The sequence below is a fragment of the Dioscorea cayenensis genome, chromosome 19 (genome assembly GCF_009730915.1).
Source record: "Dioscorea cayenensis subsp. rotundata cultivar TDr96_F1 chromosome 19, TDr96_F1_v2_PseudoChromosome.rev07_lg8_w22 25.fasta, whole genome shotgun sequence".
Classification (NCBI taxonomy): Eukaryota; Viridiplantae; Streptophyta; class Magnoliopsida; order Dioscoreales; family Dioscoreaceae; genus Dioscorea; species Dioscorea cayenensis.
The window spans coordinates 8,989,300-8,997,046 of record NC_052489.1 but is presented as its reverse complement, the minus strand read 5'-3'; the positions used below and the strand labels follow the sequence as shown (position 1 = coordinate 8,997,046).

General features: G+C 42.5%; 1 non-coding gene across 1 annotated transcript; it reads right to left on the bottom strand.

The window, feature by feature from the left end:
- Positions 1 to 1,301: 1,301 nt before the first annotated feature.
- LOC120250893 lies at positions 1,302 to 1,408 on the bottom strand. The gene has a single exon (XR_005533224.1). It is a non-coding gene; the product is annotated as a small nucleolar RNA R71 (small nucleolar RNA).
- Between the last annotated feature and the right edge of the window lie 6,339 nt (positions 1,409 to 7,747).

The following is a 7,747-nucleotide window of genomic DNA, read 5'->3' as shown; positions in this document are numbered from 1 at the left end:
CTATAATTCTTTGCAGTCACAATAGAGTGAAGTGCTAAGAAAGGAACTCCACTGAGGCTTAGTTGCGCGAGCAACGGAGTGAAGCATTGAAGTAATCCTTAGTATCTAGGGCTTAATCGTGACTAGGGGTCTTTCACCTGGACCAAAGAGTTAGATCTAAATATAGGAATAGGGTTTATCACTTGGAATCCCTAGAACTCCTTGCAACATTGTGCAGTGTGAGGTTTTGAGACTTAGCAATTTCTTCATCGGGACATAGTGTAGAGTTAGTCACAGTTGACCTTAGGTTTGGGACCGTGTATTTTAGGATTTACACAACTCATTAAGCATCAGTTAGGAGACATAATAGTTGGTCTTGCACTTGAATCAATAACCCTAAGAAGAGCAATGTCTGAGTGCCCCACTTTCTATCGATTGTCTTTCCCGTCATTTTATCATACCTCTCTTTCTTATTTTTTTTAGTCTCGTTCATATTGATTTTATCCACACCATTATTGTTTCATCTTCATTTAGTTAAGTAGCAATCATTGTGTTTCTATTCACTATTCCCTGTGGATACGATAACCCACTCACCTAGGATTTATTACTTTGACAAATCCGTGCACTTGCGGGTCACAAGCAATGGTGTGTCAAGTTTTTGGTGCGGTTGCCGGGGAATAGGTGTTTTAGAAACACTTTGCACTTTGCTATTTTAGCTATCCGTAACTTATTCTATTTCACATTTTCTTATTCTTTCATCGTTCAGATTTGTTTTTCTTTCTTTGGTTACGGCTCCAGGTTATAACCCAAGGGAACCGTTCGACACTGGTTGAAGGAGTCCATGAACTTGAATGAACACTTCATAGAAGGGGTAAAGAACCTATGCAAGAATAGTCTAATCAAGCTGAGATAGAAGTTGAAGGGTCAAATAATAAGGTAGAAAAGAATGAGCAACATAAGACACTCTCAGATTATTCCAGACCCTCAGTTTTGGGCACACATTCTAGTATTGTGCGGCCACCGATTACGGCTCAGAATTTTGAGCTAAAGCCGGCATTCATCTACATGTTACAACAGTCCGCATAATTTAATGGTTTGGCCGATGAGGATCCAAATAGTCATATAGAAAATTTCTTGGAAGTGTGTGACATGCTCAAGATCAATGGTATTACAGATAATGCCATCTAGTTGAGAGCCTTCCCATTTTCCTTTAAAGGGAGAGCGAAGCAATGTCTATATTCATTACCTAGAACATCGATTACTACATTGGAGGAGATGGTAGAAGCATTTCTTGCCCGATATTTTCCTCCCGGGAAATTTGCAAAGTTAGGAATGAAATATCCTCCTTCGTGCAAATGGAATTGGAGTCACTATTTGAGACATGGGAGAGGTTGAAGGAGCTCCTCCGAAAATGTCCTCAACTTGGGTTTTCCAAGTTGATGATTATTTAGACTTTTTACAACGGGTTAAACCCTAGCATAAGGCAGTTACTTGATACAGCAGCAGGAGGTGCCTTGGGTAGCAAGACCCCAGGAGAAGCATGACAATTGATTAAAGAAATGGGTTTGAATAGCTACCAATGGAATGCAATAGAGAAGAAAAAAGTGGCGGCCTCCATGAGATTGATGCCGTTACATCGTTGGCAGCCCAAGTGGAGTCATTGAGAAAGAAGTTGGACACTCTAACTTCTCCTAGATTAGCGGCTGTAACAAATTATAACGGATGTGGAGGAGGCCATGCTCCACCCAATTGCCCAATAGTTATTGGTGGTATATCCTTCGTGGAACAAGTTGATTTTGTAGGTAATACGATGAGGGGCCAAGGAAATCCATATAGCAATACCTATAATCCGGGTTGGAGGAGCCATTTGAACTTTTTTTGGAATAATCAAGGGCAACAAAAGGCCACGGCACCACCAGTTTTCCAACAATAACAACAAGCCCCAAACATGGAGAACTGAGTTTCAGGCTTGGAAACCCAGATAACTAATCTAGAGAAATCTTTAACGAGATTTGTCCAGTCATCGGACACAAGGCTTCAATCGGTTGAAGCTACACTTCGCAACCACACCCCCTCATTGCACAATCTAGAAAATCAAGTGGGGCAAATTGCGAAGTCTCTATCGGAGAGACTTCAAGGAAGTTTACCTAGCAACACGGAAAGCAATATCAGAGAACATGTGAAGGTGGTCACTTTAACAAGTGGTCGTGAGGTTGAGGGTGGGCTTCCAAGTGAGAAAACCAATATTGAAACACACGAGGTCGTGGAGGTTAAGGAGAGAGCAAACAATGAGAAGGAGGTGGCACCATCACCTTACAAGCTCAGAAGCCCTTACCCTTCAATATTAAAGAACGACCAAAATGATGACCAATACAAGAAGTTCTTGGGTCTATTCAAGCAATTGCACATCAACATTCCTTTTGTGGAAGCGTTATCTCAAATGCCTCGTTATGCAAAGTTTTTGAAGGATCTTTTGACCAATAAGAGGAAGTTAGAGAAGAGTGCATTGGTGATCTTAGATACCTCTTGTTCAGCGTTATTGCAAAAGAATATGCCGAACAAGAAGAAAGACCCCGGAAGCTTCATCACCCCATACAACATTGGTAATATGGGTGAAGAGATGACATTGGTGGATTCAAGGGCTAGTATCAAAATCATGCCATACTCATTCTTTCAGAAGCTAGGCTTGGGAGAGCCTAGGTCTACTACGAGGACACTTCAATTGGCGGACCGAATGGTTAGGCATCCGAGGGGCATCATAGAAGACGTGCTTGTCAAGGTTGACAAGTACATCTTTCCTGTGGACTTTGTAGTGTTGGATGTTGACGAGGATGTAGATGTTCCTTTAATACTTGGGAGGCCATTCTTGTGCACTTCCAAGGCACTTATCGACATGGACGGTGGGAAGTTGACACTGAGGGTTGGCGACTACAAGTTGACATAGCGTCTTACCGAAGCTATGCGACATTCTCTTGACTTTGATGATACTCTTTACTTTCTTGACACTATCGATGAACTAATAGATGAATATGTGCAGTAAATGATGAATCCAGACCCATATGAAGGAGTGTTAAACCAAGAAGTTGAAAATGAAGAAGTCTTGATGCTTGGTCTAGAGGTAAAGGTACCATCTACCCTGGGGATCGTGAAGAAGGTGCTCCAAAAGATAAAGCTAGCAAGGAAACATCACAAGAAACACCCCAAGGCTAATGGGGATGTACAAGATACGAGTAAGGGTGACAAACCCTAATGTGGTAACATGCTCAATAACTCCTCCTCTACCCTCAAAAGATTATGTTCATCATGCTTTCAGGCTATGGGTAAGAGGGAAACCTTCATCTATGAGCCCCGGTGAGGTAAGAAGAGGTACGCCAAGCTTAGTGACGTTAAACAAGCGCTTCTTGGGAGGCAACCCAAGTCTTTACTATTTTTCTAATTTTTAGTTTAGAAATTGCATGAATAAGGCTTTGAGTATCGGTGTCTTGATTTTTACATGCAAATTGCTGTGTTTTTCTTGTGGATCATTGGTGTTTTCATGTGCTTACTTATGTGTGGCGAAGTATCTTGGTCGTTTGAGCATGTTTTTCATGTGTCTCGGGTTACTTGTGCATATATAGGCATGCTTTGAATAAGTGTAATTATTGAGAAATTTTTTGCAAAGCTTGTAAAACTTTTCTAAGTTATGTAGAAAAGACACACGGCCGTGTGGAAATTCCACACAGGTGTGTGTTTTCGTTCAGAGCTCATCTCAAGAGGACATAAGGGCGTGTGTCTGCCCCTGTGAATAACCTTGTGACGGTCACACGCCCGTGTGGAATTTTCACATGGGCGTGTGTTTCTTTGCAAACGTTCAGAGCTCTATCCCGAGAAGACACAGGGGCGTGTGTATGCCCCTGTGTCTGACCTTGTGTATTACACACAGGCGTGGGTAATTTCCACATGGCAGTATGATTTCTTGTAGAGAAGACCTCACCATCCCAAGAAGACACAGGGGCATGTGGATGACCCTGTGAGTACCCCTGTGAAGATCCACGCCCTGTGAAATTTCCACACGGTCGTGTGGAACACTGAGAAGAATTCTCAGGTGGACAGAGGAGCAACAGGGGCGTGTGGATGGCCCTGTGGGTCGGGCGCGCGGGCGTGGGGAATTTCCACATGCCCATATTGATGTGTTCAGAGATACAGTGTGCTATCCCGAGAGCACACAAGGGTGTTTGTCTGTCCTTGTAAGGCTCTCCTGTGGAGCCACACAGGCGTGTGTAATTTTCACATGCCCGTGTGGATGTACATAACGCTAAAGGCCGCAAGTTTTCTTTATAAATCTTGTTTGCCTTTTTAGGTTTACACTTCTTAACACTGAAAGAACACTCTCTTTTACTCTCCTGACTTAACACTGTCATTTTAGAGGGATTCTACTCGAGTTTTCTGGCCGATTTCAAGTTTTCTATCTTCATCTTGTTGGTAAACACTATTTATCTCTTTTCTTCGCCATACTTGATTTTATTCGATTGAATCTTGTGAATGTTCTTCGTTTTGATGTCTAAATAATAGGTTCATGTTTTAGAAGCATTTTAGAATAAGTTTTTGATGTATTTTTTAGTATATTGCCTATAAGGCGTGCGGTTTTCATGCCCCGTGGATCCACATGGGCATGTGGAATTTCCACACGACAGTGTGGATTCCTGCAGTGCAGTATTATTCTGTGAGATTATTTGATCTATTTTCTTTTCAATACTTGCAGATATGACACCCAAGACTAAGAAAGCGGCCAGGAAGCACCCATGTGAGACATCACTTGAGTAAGAAAGTTTGGAGTTTGCCATTCCCGAGCACCTGGCTCGGTTTGAGTGGTTATCGAAGCTCAAGTTCAGCCAGACGTGAGTCCTAGACATAAGTTCACTCTGGGAGGTGCAATTAGCGGATGATATGGCTGACAAGGTGAAGGAGCTGCTTTCTGCCGGCAGCTGGAGGAGGTTATTATCAATCCGAGAGCTACCTATTCAGCTGCTCACTTTAGAGGTGCTAGCTTCATTCAAGTTCGACTGATCATATTCCCGATTTGACAACACTGACACTATACAGTTCAGAACATTTGGATAACATTATAGTATGAGTGTCGCTCATTTTTATGTCAGACTCGGACTCTATGATGAAGCATTCACTGACATAGCGGATTACGAGCAGTTGTCTATAGACTACCCTGGCAATTTGACGCCGCAACATGCATACAGAGCGTTGTGTGGACAAGGACAGTATGAGCCGGGGGTGTCTTAGTCTAGAATATAAAAATAGAAACACTGAAAATTGCATAAATCAGAATTAAGTACTCTCAAGTATAGAATCATCCCTTAAAGTGGAGTTGGCCTCGAACTACCATAACTCTGCCATGTCAATCCCAATGTCAAGAGATGGTCAGATAGGGAAACAGGCTTGAGGGATAACTGAACATCGAGGTGCTTAGCAATCCTAACCACATTACTCTAGAGCCACCTGAACATTGAAGAAGAACATGTAATCTGGTCATTGTGGCTAGAGGTAGCGTGTGGCGATGATGGAAATTTTGATCGAGCAGCATCAACAGCAAGAGGAGAGGTAGGGGCTGCAGTAGTGGTATCAGTAGATCGATGCACACAGTACTCTATCCCTCAAGTGGTGTGAACATGCTGCAGCATCCCCATCAACCTCAGAGTCTCAAGGGATATGGAGGTGACTCCTCCTACCACCCTCATCCTCTCTGTTCCTTTAAAAATGGCCATCAGCTTGACCAGTTGAGTGATATACGGGCGACAAATAGGGAATGAATTCTCTAGTTTGTCGCATCATGAGTAATAAAAATGGTAACCTCTTACCCTGACACGACCGAATATGCATGTAAATCGTAAGTGCACGGGTGTTGAAGTAATAATACCCAGGTGAAAGGGTAGTTGAATCCACAAGGAATAGTGCTTAGAACCACCAAGGTTGCTATTTAACTAGAATGAAAATATGTTAATAGTGATGTGAAAACAAACTCAATGCAAATGAAAATAAGAAAACATAAAGGAGGCTCAAGTAAAAGATTGGAGAGGCAATCGACGATAAATGGGGTACCCGGATATTGTTCTGCCTAAGACAATCATTTCAAGTGCAAAACCCTCTATTATGCTTTCTAACTAGTGCATTAATGAGTCGTGGAGATCCTTTAAGACATGGTCCCAAATCTAAGGTCAACCATGCCTAACTCTATACATATTCCAGAGGAGAAATTGAATAACCTCTCAACCTCGCACTTGTATAGAATTGCAATGAGTTCTAGGGATTCCAAGTGGTAAATCCTCTTCCTATATGTAGACCTAACCCTTTGGTCCAGGCGGAAGGTCTCTAGCCACAATTAAGCCCTAGATGCTAAAATCACTTCAACGCTTTACTCCATTGCACTCGCAACTAAGCCCCAGCAGAAGGTCATCCTTTAGCCCATTCACTCTACTATGACCGCAAAGATATCGAGGAAATGGAGGTAGAATAAATCACACAAGAGGGGAAAAGGGACACTCCGCTACCTCTCGACTCACCCTCTCAACCCTCTCCAATCTAGCTTTGTCTAACTATCGTGGTGTGTCACTCACTCACAAGGGTTACCAACAAGAACTCTCAACCCTAGTGTCACTCTAAGGGAGTATTCACTCAATCAAGCATACAAGATTGGAACTCAATTAAAACATCAATTAATTAAAAGCATAATAAAAAGGTTCAATGAAACAAATACATCCTAGGGTTCACAAATATCCAAGTACCCACTAGGGGTTTAGCTGTCCAAGGAGCAAAATACAATAGATAATGAAATCAAAAGCAAAGAGATGCAATCCATGAATGAAAACCCCCTTGTGTTCGTGTCGAAGGTCTTATGGGTCGGCCGCATCTTCTTCAAAGGTCCCCTCATTAAACCTAGGACACACCTTGCCGGATCGGTGCCGACGAAAGCTCCCCCAATAGCTTTCTTCTGAAGGAAACGCGGTGTCAAAGGATGTCAAACCTCTCTAAATCCTTGCTAAAGCCTCCCCAAACCCTAGTCGCGGGCGCGTCCAAAGATGGGGAAAGGTGGAAGAAAAGATACGGGAAAAGATGGAGAAAGCGGGGCTGAATCGCGGCTTTTAAAGGGCTGGAATCCGGCATCCACACGGCCCTGTAGATGTTCCACACGACCCTGTGGAATTTCCACACGGGCGTGTGGGATTTCCACATGCCCGTGTGGATTCTCTGAATTTTTGATTTTTTGCGGGCTGTGAATTGTAAATTACTACAGTGATTTGCGACAATACCTGCTACAGTATCGCCAACCCTACCTGCGCAAAAGAACACAAATACACATGTATTAGCCCTTAAACATGATAAAAGTAATGCTCATTGTAAGGAAAGAACACTTCGCATTCTTAACACACAAGCACTTACCAAATTCCCCCACACTTAAGCTTTTGCTTGTCCTCAAGCAAAGATTAAAACATTGTATGCATAGATGAAGGAAATATTGGAAGTGCTTGGCCTTAGGTTCACCAAAGCATGCAAAGAGAGAATTCTACAAGGGAAATTTCAACACTAAATACAAAAAATCAATGCTCTAGCTAAAAACTTGAATAGAAAAGGACAACAAACCCGAAATCGTGTAAGTGTGTGAACTCACATAAGTCAACCCAAAGTATACTCCTCAAAGTTCTATGTATAAGGTACTTATTTATCTACAAAAGGTAACAAAAATTCAAAAAGGGTAGTAGCTTCACACATCCTCTAAGGT